Below are 12,922 nucleotides of genomic sequence, written 5' to 3' on the forward strand. Positions count from 1 at the left end.
AAAATCGGCATCACAGCGAACCATCGAGTTTAGAGATCAAAAATAGAAAAAAGGGGTACAAGTTTGGGAGGGGGACAGAATGAAGAGTTAGGATCATTTATCAAAATCTTGTGAGTGTAATTATTTCACTATTAATGCAACTGTTCATTTTTGTGTAATTTACAGTTTATAAACTCTTCGAAGGTGACTGTACTCTTGCAGAAATCGACGGACGTTTCATAGGTGCTTACTGCCTCCATCGTCGCCCTCATAACGGAGGCAGTAAGTGCCTCCGAAACGTCGGTAAACGTCTACAAAACTACACAGCGGAGTATCCCATAAGACAGTCACCTTTATACTCCCCACCATGACAACCTGAAATCTCGACTAAAAAAAATGTTTGTTTGAACATATTTTTAGGCACCCTGTGGCAAATGCTGTTACTGAAATTCCATTAGCGTCCTAAGAAGTACGTACAATGAGAATGGAACGTCTTCAGACGTAAACCAGCTGAAAGGAACAACAGCATCTGGAGGAGATGATCGATAAATTTAACAAGAAACAAATCTTGTTACGTCGTCAGGGATGCAAGCACGAATTTCAGACATCACAACACACATATTAATGTCCTCGTTCCATCACAATTTCGATTGTGGAAAAATTCTTGTCCATGCACGTTCTGAGGTGCACTGACACTATCAGCATATCCATCAGTGTTTTTGTCAGCTTTTTAAATGATTATAATTGTGAACAGTGAAATCAAGGAACTTATAATATTCAAAATAATTCATTTTCTCCATATTTAATGGTATTTAATCTTTAAATTCTTCTATATTTTATTGTTTATTGTTTTTTTAGTATTAATGAATTGAATTATTATATTACTTAGGCATATTATTTAGCACATTTACTTGTGAATTATCACTTCACAAAGGACTTGAATTGAATTATTATTATTATTATTATTATTATTATTATTAACATGATACATTTATATATTTACTTTCATTTGTTTGATTTTGTATTCTTAATCTTTTTACTTTTATTATTATTATGAATTTTATTATAATATTATATTTTAATTAGTACTGTTGTTCAGTGCAATATATGTAATAATATAATATTATATGCAACTAGTTTTCCTATGGGCATTCTATAAAATAATTATTATAGAAGTGTCTACAGTTTGTTATTTTAAAGTCAAAACCACACAATTCTCATGAACTATTCATGAAATACCATCAACTACTATGAACTTTAATTATGTTTACAAATGAAGATTACAGAACATGTAATTTTATCATGATTAACATCATTCCAGACACAAATGAGCCAAAGAGAAAAAAATGCAATGTAACACAGTGAAAGCAGAAACTTTCTATTAATAACGTATCAAATACAGACACAAGAAATCAAAAAACAAAGTTTAAAGACAGTAAAATTAAACTTCTTCATCCTAAACTTTGAATGCACTAAATAGAGCATTACCAAGTAAACGTGTCGACTGACAAAGGCAAATTCTCTATGCTATTAAGAGTACACAATAAACGTGGAACGCCATTTAACCTGAGGTTGTCTGTAGTTGGTTTGGAAACCATAACCTAAAAACACAAGAAACACTGAACGAAGTAACACGTATTAATTATGACTTACCTACAATGTCTTCATTGGATATGTTTCAATAAACTGATCACAAGTCTTAGGATGCTACTGTAAAATAGTAACACAAACACCAGAAAACCTACTTTTTGCACACGAAACTTTAATATCTCACTTTCACAACACGCCATTTTCCACTCTAGTCGAGTACCAACATGACCAATCTAACGGAGGGAGATTTAAAAACGCTGGATAAATACATTTGTCAATAACACACTGTAATTTAACTCAAGGCCCCCACGGTGGTCTAGCGGTTAGAATGCTGGCCTTGTATTCCTGGGGTCTCGGGTTCGAATTTATAACTTGTGTTGGGCAAGGCCGTGGTCTAGGCAACACGGAGTTTTCCTCCGTGGCATCCCAACAATTACTCCATTCACACACACAAAAGAAGGCAATGGCAAACCACTTCTGGATCATCTGCCAAGAACGTATATGAACAGGTCCCAGTCCGAGAAAAGGATGGAAGGATCCTGTTCATATGGACCTGTCGTCAGACAGAACACTAAATAATAATAATAATAATAATAATATAATAATAATTTAACTCGGCTAAGTCTCCCCTACGTCAATGCGATTTCAGTTTCTTACGGATACGAGAATTAAGATGGCTGTCCTCTAGAATGTTGCACCTTATAGTTTGAAACACCAATTAATATCTACAGACTATTATAATATCCTTCTGTTTATGCCTGAGTCTTCTGAGCGAAGTCTTTTCTTTAAATTTTCAGGACAAATTTATGAACGCGTTTCCCATCTCCTCGTTGCGTGCTACTATTTGCGCCCATCTGTGAACATAATATTATTCGGTAAAAAGTACATATATGGAACCCCTATATTTTCAGTTTTACACACCCCCTGCCACTTCATCCATTTTAGATCCCTTTAGACTTCCTCAGTCTGAATTCTTCACTAAATGTAAAGGACCTAATTTCACACCCACAGAAACAGCAGGTAAGTTAGTATTTTTCTTATATATTAATATTTACCTTTTAATAGCAGGCGGGAAGCCAAGAGATTCTGAACTTCATGTTAGCAAGAATTCTTAGAAATTACTCTGCTCTTGATTTATTCGTGGATACAAATTTGATTAATATCTAAGATTTTTAATAAGGTGAATTTGTCGATTGTGATTTTGCAGGTTTGACAGTAGTTTACCAGTAGCCCTAAAAATATTTATACGCCTACTACACGGCGGTATAACCCAGAAACAACAATCCACAATGCTGATAATTAATGGTATTTCTAAAATATTTCTTAAGTTTTTACTTAAAGTTTTGTCTCTGAAGTTTGGTTAAAAGACAAGAACATAGTCACAATTTTCTCTACGTCTACTTCTAGAAAAACTTCCTTACTATCATCTAACAGAACTTCTGTGTTGTTCTTTATGATATTTATGTTTTCACCAAATAAATTAACATCATCAGGGTAGACCAAAACGTGACGTGTCCTATTCAGTTCAAATCCTTGTTTGTTTTCCTGATGCCAAATTTCAAATCAAAGCAACGACGACAAACCACATTTTTAGTTTAAGTAACTCTAAATAAATCAGTGTTCACCTGAGCCGAGCTTACTTCAAATTTTATTTAAATATATTTTAAGTATACTATATGAGTATAGTCTACCAGATCGAGTTATAATGTTGTACAATACCCCCCCCCCTCCCAATTAAATCGTACAGTTTCTTAAAGTCTATCAATAGTTGATGTTTTCATACTATTTCGCCGATGTCTACCGAATTAAAATATTTATTTAGTAGTTAATCGATTACGTGTTAATCGTACCTGATATTCTCGATTTTGTCTATGTGTGTCGCCTTGATACGATAAAGCTAGTTACTCATTCAGTTGCATCCCTCTTCCTGTGGCCTTCGCCTGGGGCTTGGTCACAGCAGCACACTCAGTGCGGGTTGTCTACACCCTCCATTTGTCGCCGGCAAACAATTTCCTATGCAGGTGCCGTCAAACGAGGTATCGAAGAGTTGGTATCGATTACGCCCCGACAAACTGCACCATTACATTCTGGATTCTTTCTATCTCCACACGCAGATCACACATTACGTTGATGACCTCCGTCAATGCAGTACCTCAAGTTTCTCCCGAATAAGATTCTTCTGACCAAACGTGAAAAAATGTCGCACAATCGATTGATTTGTTCTTTAGTTAAGTACGTAAACGAGGTAATGATTCACGCCTGTACACTTCGCTATAAACAGCGATTATTTTCTTAATCACCGTTAACCAGTCGATCTTCGTAATGGTGAGGCGCAGTGTTTTCTTTGCGGTACGGACTGAAATCTTAAATATTATTTAGGCGAGCTTCGGCTTCAAAGGGTTAATTGGATAATTCTGAATCATATTATAAACACAAAATTACTGAGGACTTGTATAATGACCTAAATTTTTGAGCGATTGCACGGAATAAAAACGACAAAGAATTAGCTTGCAATAAAAACAAACGAGGTAATTATAAAATGGCTGGATGTTATACCGAAACAGACAAGGATCTTCACGCCTAATCTCTCTAGCTCATTCCCAAAAGCGGGAATCATTCCTTAGAAATTGGCAGTCCAAAAATCACTTTCTTGTAATTCACCGCTTAAGTTGGTTACCCTGCCCACAAGAATCTGCAATGGGGTCCTATTCCCAGCCAGCTGAGTTCTCTCTGCATCCAAACATGATTCTCATTTCAGATCATTTTCACACTCCAAGCCACTCATTTTATGATAAGATTATTTTCAGAATTTAATCCTGTAGAAAACACACAATTTAAGATCAGCCCTCTCAGTTACAGCTCTTGCGTCCTAAGATCAGGAGCTCCGAAGCTTTCGAAGAGACAGGAGGCGTAAAGAAAGATAATTTAAAAAATAAAAATAATAATAATAAAAGAAGAGTGGAATTTCGGGATGTAGCAGGGAAATATTATGAAGCTGATTTCCATAAAAGAACGAAGTAAAAGTCTTGTAAGTGGGTGGGTGCAGGAGGACACTCAGGGCATGTCAGAACTAGAGCCTCAGAGGGCGACGTTCTACCCCACGGTTCACCTGACCTCTTCGACATCACCAGGGATGAGAAAATTGTGCACAAGAGAAATGACAGTAAAGAAATGGTGAGAAATAAGGAATAAAGTGTTATAAGTGTGTTGGGCAAGGCCGTGGTCTAGGCAACACGGAGTTTTCCTCCGTGGCATCCCAACAATTACTCCATTCACACACAGAAGAAGGCAATGGCAAACCACTTCTGGATCATCTGCCAAGAACGTATATGAACAGGTCCCAGTCCGAGAAAAGGATGGAAGGATCCTGTTCATATGGACCTGTCGTCAGACAGAACACTAAATAATAATAAGATGAGGTGGTCTAGCGGTTAGAACGCTGGCCTTGTAATCCTGGGGTCTCGGTTTCGATTCCCGGCGGTGCCCGAATTTATAACTTGTGTTGGGCAAGGCCGTGGTCTAGGCAACACGGAGTTTTCCTCCGTGGCATCCCAACAATTACTCCATTCACACACAGAAGAAGGCAATGGCAAACCACTTCTGGATCATCTGCCAAGAACGTATATGAACAGGTCCCAGTCCGAGAAAAGGATGGAAGGATCCTGTTCATATGGACCTGTCGTCAGACAGAACACTAAATAAATAAAAATAATAAGACAGCAACTGAATCAGACTTTGAAATACGTAATTATATATTATTACAGTACTTTGAACACACCCTATACTTTATCTGCTACATCTAAAGATTTTGTTATTAATGTAGAATGTGACGTCTTGGAGGAAAATATATTTTTCGTTTTCCGAAGCGTCGAAATTGATATCGCGTACGACCTAGAAAGGCGCATTAATATCGATTATTCGTAACAAGAACAAGTGTTATGACGTCACTTCCTGTCTCTCCACTGCGCCGTGGAAATTGCTTTATACTCCTGTGCGGTTGGTCTGAGCCAGCTTCCTCTCTATTGGAGACACTTTTTGCTGCATGTGCTAACTCCGCAGTGTCTGCCAACCTTCGCAACACAAACCAAGGCAACTTGTGTTTGTCCCCAGAGACCTCGGGTGGCAATCAATTCACGAAAGCTTCTGACCCAAAGTGTCCGCTGCGTTGGTCTGGACGGACTACGGGCGATGGGGGTTAGGGGAGGGGCGTTAGGGGGGGGGGGTCACATCCATGGAATTAGCCTAAAGCCTGCTATTCCAACACGAGATTATTGGCGTTGTTCTTGCTATGTTGTTATTAATGTTCCTGCTTTGGAAAGACGTGTTGGCATTTGGAAGAGAAACCGGACGATCGTAAAACAGACGAAGAGAGTTTATAAGCATCGGAGATGAAATTTATGAGCAGACACGAGAACAATTTGGAAGAATTAAACAATCAGCTGATAATAAAACGTAAAAACATTTTTCAGGCGAACCGAAAAGAACATCAAAAAACATTATTAAAACGATTTGCCTTTGTGTATAAATGTCCCCTACACTCATGTAAATTTTTATAATCTCTTTTCCTTACTTTCCTATATTTATTATTGTGTTCTTGTGTCTCTCCCTTGTGCTGTATCTGTAATTTGTCTTTGGCTGTAGATGCAATTATAAAGAATTGAGATGAAATAAATTCTTACCACAAAAAGGTGAATGACATGGATGGAACATGTAGCACGCACGGAAACATAAGTAAAGGTAGCCTACAATTTATTTTAAACCTAAAAACAACATAAAAAAGAATATATTTTGAAGCCACAGATTTTAGGATAATATTAAAATGCATTTAGATATCCGCTGTAATTCAAGATAGAGGTTAGTTGCATACTTTTGTGAATACATTAATGAAGGCGTCTATGTCGATATTTCGTGATGAACACAGAGACAGTACGTTTCTTCAAAACGTTGGTATAAGTCATCGCCCTGATGATGGAGGTAGCACGTACTTCTGAAACGTCGGTAAACTTCTACCAGACTACACGGCGCTGTAACCTAGTTGACAGCCATCTTTGAATATTTTGAAGGAAATATTGTAGATGCAAAATCTATTCTTACGTTACGAAAGTAAGAAATTCATTAAACGAAGTCTATGTTAGCCTTTTAATTAACAATTATTTTTTTATTTAGTGTTCTGTCTGACGACAGGTCCATATGAACAGGATCCTTCCATCCTTTTCTCGGACTGGGACCTGTTCATATACGTTCTTGGCAGATGATCCAGAAGTGGTTTGCCATTGCCTTCTTCTGTGTGTGAATGGAGTAATTGTTGGGATGCCACGGAGAAACCGGGGAAGCCCCCGGAGGAAAACTCCGTATTGCCTAGACCACATGAATATTACATAGAACTAACTAACTAAGCAACTCTCGAGAAACTATTAAGCACGTTTATTTTGTCAAGAAACACCCAGCATTTTATAAAACCTTAATCTTCATTACCGTATTCAAAACAGTCCACCACCAGTTTTTATCCCGAGCTAATTTAATCTGTCCACACACGTGAACCTGCTTTCAACAAAAACTATTTTAATATTATCCTCCCACTTAAGCCTCTGTTTTCCGATGTACTCTTCCTTCCAGGTTTTCACAAACAAAATTATCTCTGCATTCCTCATATAACCCATGCGTTCTACATGTCCTTCCCATCTCAACCTCCTTTAAACATTACATAAAATTCGTGACGTAAATTTAACTCTGACATCTGCTGAAGTTGAATTTCGTTGTGATCGTCCATGTTGGGATGGAATGGCTTTCGGATTACGTCTACTCTGACACCCGATGTGACGTCGTAGGGTCTCGTACCCCAATTGTCGGCTCCAAATATCTTCTCCCTCTTGTTGAGCGTCGAATTCAACTCTTCTTTACAGGCTTGCGTCTATACATTCAAAATCATATCGCCTTGTTTCATCTTATCCGCGTTAGCACGTAATTAATTAATATGTACAAAGTTAAGCGGGACACATGGATGGAACAGATTCCCGGCGGGAAGTGTGCTTTCGAGTTAAGTTCAATAGAATCTGTTTTGGCTCCCAGCCTCCTCCCAGCAAAATTCCTTCTTAAACTAATATTCCAAAACGATCTCTGTATGTACCCGCTGGCACGTTTATCAGCTGATTCATGGCTCTGTCTCCATGTTCTTCCAGTAAGAACACCTTTTCAAGCGTCATAAAACAACCCCTTTTATTCCCTTTCAAGCGTTGAAGATCCACATAAAATAATATATTAATTAATTAATATTAATATTATCTTATAAAATAATATAAAGAAACAAAGATGTCATCAACATAAACCACATCCTTGGTGAGATTTCATTTTCCCACGACGGCCAGTCCGAAGATTACTGTCTTCTAGGTTGCGACGTCGTGTAGTCTGGTAGAAGTTTACCGACGTTTCAGAGGTGCCTGCTGCCTCCATCACAAGATCCTGAAGCACCAAGCACCTCTCAGTTGTTGGTAAACGCCTAACAGATATACACACCGCAGTAAACCCAGAAGACAGCAATCTTAAGGCTTCTGTCTTCGTAACTATTATGGTCATGTTACGTAGGTATGTATAAACACGAAATTTGGTGTCGAAGATAAGTTTTGAAATAATCTGGACGAGACTTGTTTCGAAAATATTAAAATTGTTAAATGATGTATATTCTGCTCAAATTAGGCATTTATAACTGGCATTAAATCTAGTATAGGCTTGTGTAAACGTTGTCTAAGCTCCGATTTTGAGTAACCATTTCCGGTTATTTATGTACTAATTACAATACGGAAAAAAATATTAACTTCACTTCCACAAATCCAAATATTATATCCAGAAGAAGGAGAGCATAAATAACAAACGGGAACGACCCGTTAAAAATAACGGAAAGAAGGAAACATGAATTTAGATAAAGACATCTTTCTCTAAAACATATATAAAACCCCGCCCTGAAGATGGATGCTGTGTTCCTCCGAAATTTTGTCGTCTGCCTACAAGTTCACACGGCGTTACAACCCAGAAGACGATCACCAACATCTACGAACCTGTTTAAAATAAAATTAACTTAACTTTAAAATCGTCATAAGTAATTAATATTTCAAGATAAACACTAATTATGTTTGTAATTATGACCTGTTATATTTTATGTTGTTCATAAATTTGTTTTAACGCATCGTTAAGTGCGTCAGCTGATCTTAACCCGTGGCTGAGGAATGCGAAATAGGTTAGTGATATGTCCTATCAGAGGGCTCGGCTTTCAAACGAGAAGCTAGACTGTGACTCCACAGATCACTCACTGTGCAAAATAACTGACTGCAACCATCAGCTGTTCCTGTTCTAAACGCGTAATGAGCTGTGTCCCAGCTTACAGATCGCGCCAGTCACTTAATTGCAACGGGCCGCCACGACTAGGCCCCGCGGACGTGGGCTTGTCATGCGTTTACGTAGGCGACTTCGTAGAAGTTTGCGGATGTTTCAGAGGTTCTTGCTGCCTCCACCATCAGGGCGGTAATCTTTACTGTAACGTACTTCTATGAATCATAATTACTACAAAATAATTCATGCATTAAGTACGTAGGCCTAATTAACACAGTAAAAATTATTTAGAATTTAGAATTTTTTTAATTCACATAAATTGTCTTACACAGTTAACAATTTTAAACGTTGTCACGTTGTTGATCTGCACGGTATGTAGGTAAAAACCTCTTTCTGGTGCGTAAATAAGTGTGAGTGTCACGAGGCTTATCAAATTTTGATGATCGCCCTGATGATGGAGGCAGTAATTACCTCTGAAACGTCAGTCAAATTTTAAGTGATTTATGGCACAGGATCCCAGAAGATATTCGTTTTAACAGCATAACCTCGCGGTTCTTTGCGTTCTGACGTCGTGTAGATGTTCCAGGTGGTTGTCAATGTTTGAGAGAGCGGAGCCTATTCATTTTCAAGGTTTAAGGTTAACATTATCGTCCCAGTTATTTCTTGTTCTTCCAAGTGTGCTTTTTAACAAGGAATTCCTTCATGAAAATGTCTGTAATAATTTCCGGTGTTGTTAGTTCTCTCCGCCTGACCAGCCCATCTCAGCCTCCTAGATTCCACTATCTTAACACTTCTAGGTGACTTACGGTCCTATAAATCACGAAGTTCTTCCTCATGCATTGTCCTAAATTTCTCCCTCAGTTCTCCTTAGGTCCATATATTTTCCAAGCCACCTCGTTTTAGAACGCTTTAAGTGTCTGTATTTTATAGAAGAAAGTTGTACAAGATAGCTAAGTGGTACATATGACCTAACGCTGTTTCAGATGCTGGAAAACGAGTAACTAATTGAAAGTTTTTATTTAGTACACAAAAACGACGAAACACTTAAAGACACTTCGCGCCAGTTTTCGCTAGACTCAGAGGTCACCAAAATTATTTTCCGGCGTCAACGTAAGTTTCTCCCTGTTACCCGGAAAAATATTACGGAAAACTTTTATAAATTTAATATCATGTCCATTCTAAAGAAAAGTACATTTTGTACATTCTTACGTAATAAATGAGATTCAAATGTCTCTACGCATGCGCGGCGATGTATAAGTTGCGTCTTACATGGTAATATGACAAGGGTTTGTTTAATTGTGATTAATTTCTTTAACGTCAAATTTCCCCAACTTGTTAAAACTGGCGACCCGAGACCACTTGTAACCTGGACCGCGAAATTATTTGTTAATTTATAACTATAGTTACTAAAAGTTTGTTAATTTTTTACACAGCTGAATTTGGAAGAAGAAACGTGGTTATCTGTCTGTTGCTTACTATTACAGAGTTTAAAATCCAAAAGTAAAACATAAGTTTTCTAGGTAATAACAGTCTCAGATAAACAATTTTGCAGAAATAAATGTAAAATAATATGCATATCTCAACTGAATTTATATCTGAACATATTTTACGATCGTTTGTCGTTTCTGAATAATTATTCTCACAGATAATGAAAATTTGAAGATAGTTTTCGAAAATAGTGCTCGCAAAGTTTTCCTGTCCCTTGAGTCCAACGGGAAGAATGAAGATTTGTCACCCTCATACAAACCAATACGGGTAGTAAACTTGGTCAGGGTGCGGGGTAAATTGGCATAAATGCATTTTTCCATTAAATATTCTTTCCTGACAAAATAAACTTAATAAGACTTTCGCTGAATGTTTGTTACAAACTTAAATAAACGTATCGATTCGACGGCTCAACGAAATGTGATACGTACGTCCTTTCCCGGGGGTAAAGCCGGCCGGGGCGTGATGCTGACCACTCACCCCCATCTAGTGCCGAGGTCAAGGAAGAGAGGAGCTATACCTCCACTCCCCCCAAGCGCCTACATGGCGTATAGTGGGACAAACTTTACTTTACTTTACATAAAAAAATTAATAATTACCTTAGCAAGTTACCCCACTTTCCCCTATGCGTCGAAAACGTGTCGCTTCCTCTCGAGGGGGCTTAGTGTGGCGACCTGCGAAGCAAGACATCAGCTACGTCCCACTTACTGAGAACTTTTCGTTCCAGTCTGCAGCAGCATTGCAAATCTCGAGTCAAGATTTAAGCTGGACCAGTTTCACACGAAGCACGAGACTCATTTCAAGGCACATGAATTTTTATTAGGGGCGGCTTGTGCCAAGTAGCCATACCACACACACACACAGGAGGAAAGCACCGGGGCTCTTCAATTAGTTTTTTTTGGAGGGCAGAAATGACGAACACGAGGCCTCGGTACAAGAAGGGCATAACTCAATGAAATACAACAAATTTTTAAAAAAAAAATGATCTAGAAGTGGATAACTTTCTGATATTTAATGGACATTCTGACGAAGGATTGCATTTAGAATATTACACTTAAGTTTACATCGATTATACACCTGAAGATGGTTCATTGAAAACCGAAACATGTCGTGAAAAAAGATGATGCTCTAATTGTAAATCGAACATTTCGATAGAAAGAGCATCATTTTAATATATTTCAAATATTTTAAATATTAAATGTTAATTGTAGTAATAATATTTTAATATTTAATAAAATATTTTATTGTGATTAGACGGTTAAAATTAAACAATTAAAAAAAATGTTATTTATTTCAAGACGTCTGGCTGTGCTCTGTGATATTGTGCCGTGTATGGCAGATACTCTAGGACGTTTCATCGCCCTGTTGATGAAGGCGATATGTCTGTCAGATTGCAGGGCGTGACATTCCAGCTGTATTATGACCCTTAAATTTTATCTTTTTCTTATCTGATTATGTATGAGTGACCTAAACCTAGATGGAGTGACACTGCAAGATGATTAAGGTAGTGGTCGTCTGGACTGATACATCGCGCAATCGCGTTGAATGTGTTAGAGGAACCTGCTACCCCAACCTTCTCCCCTGACAATGAACGAAGTAGGTTCCTGCAAACCTTTGCTATAAACCGTGTGACTACACAGCGATGTAGTCCACAAGATCAACTTTGATCTCATCACAACAGCAAATTCAGTCCGTACCGCAAATAAAACACGATTCTCCATGATAAAATCGGATGGTAAACGGTGTTTGAAGCCGGAGGAACACAGAATTACCACCAGCGTTTAAAGGGTTAACTGTTTAACGTCTCACTCCACAGATTTGTTAGTTTCGGATCTGACGTTTGTGGCGGTGATGGATAATGAACTGGGCAGGGATCTTCATGAACCTAGGTTTATCGCAGTCACTTGTCTCTGGACAGACGTGCGCTTCGAGGCGATTCTGAACTAATATGAGGTGGGCAGGCCTGAACACTGATTTAGTCGATAATCAGGTAGGAGTGTTCAATACGTAGACCGAAGTCATGTTAGCATTGTCTTCAGCGATATGTATTTATATAAGGTGGTGAAATCGGCTCTCGATTTTGCTGTGTTACATCCAAGAATGTATCTCACCAGCTTCTGGTCCATACCACGACGTTCATGCATCCAAACATCTTAAACAAGAACACGTAATTTTGTTACAAGCTATGAAACACGTTCGACTCGAAATAACACAGAATAAACCAAGTGCATGTTTATGATTTGTCTCGATACCACAAATTAAATCAATAACTTAAATGTAGTTTATAGTTTTTATCTAAAATTTTAGAACGTTCAGTTGATAACGTTAGATAGAAATTAAAATTAAAATAAGGGCAGATTACAATCAAATATTCCTAACATCGTCCGTTTAAAAAACATTCTACCTTCCTGCAACCTTTCTAACAAAGCGAACTTTAAAATTTAATGTTAAGTAATATTATTTTAACAGAGATAATTTTAAAAAAAAAACCGAAATGACTTATTTCCGAACGCGTGTGCTATTTTACAGCAAGTTATAACGAGCA

At 37.8% G+C, this 12,922-nt stretch overlaps 1 protein-coding gene across 2 annotated transcripts in view; it reads right to left on the bottom strand.

Annotated features, from left to right (window-relative positions):
• Positions 1–12,922, bottom strand: part of LOC110826550 (limbic system-associated membrane protein) — a 580,384-nt gene that overhangs the window by 397,086 nt on the left and 170,376 nt on the right. The window contains exon 1 of one of the 2 annotated variants that reach the window (XM_087349749.1): positions 1,633–1,786. The exons of the other annotated variant lie outside the window; for it this stretch is intronic. The gene's annotated coding sequence lies outside the window, so the exon portion shown is untranslated. Of the gene's footprint in view, positions 1–1,632; positions 1,787–12,922 lie in introns of those variants that run through there. 2 annotated transcript variants of the gene reach the window in all.

The sequence above is a fragment of the Zootermopsis nevadensis genome, unplaced genomic scaffold (assembly GCF_977971745.1).
Source record: "Zootermopsis nevadensis isolate Lab colony 2312 unplaced genomic scaffold, Znev_1.0 Znev_ptg000016l, whole genome shotgun sequence".
NCBI classification, from domain to species: domain Eukaryota; kingdom Metazoa; phylum Arthropoda; class Insecta; order Blattodea; family Termopsidae; genus Zootermopsis; species Zootermopsis nevadensis.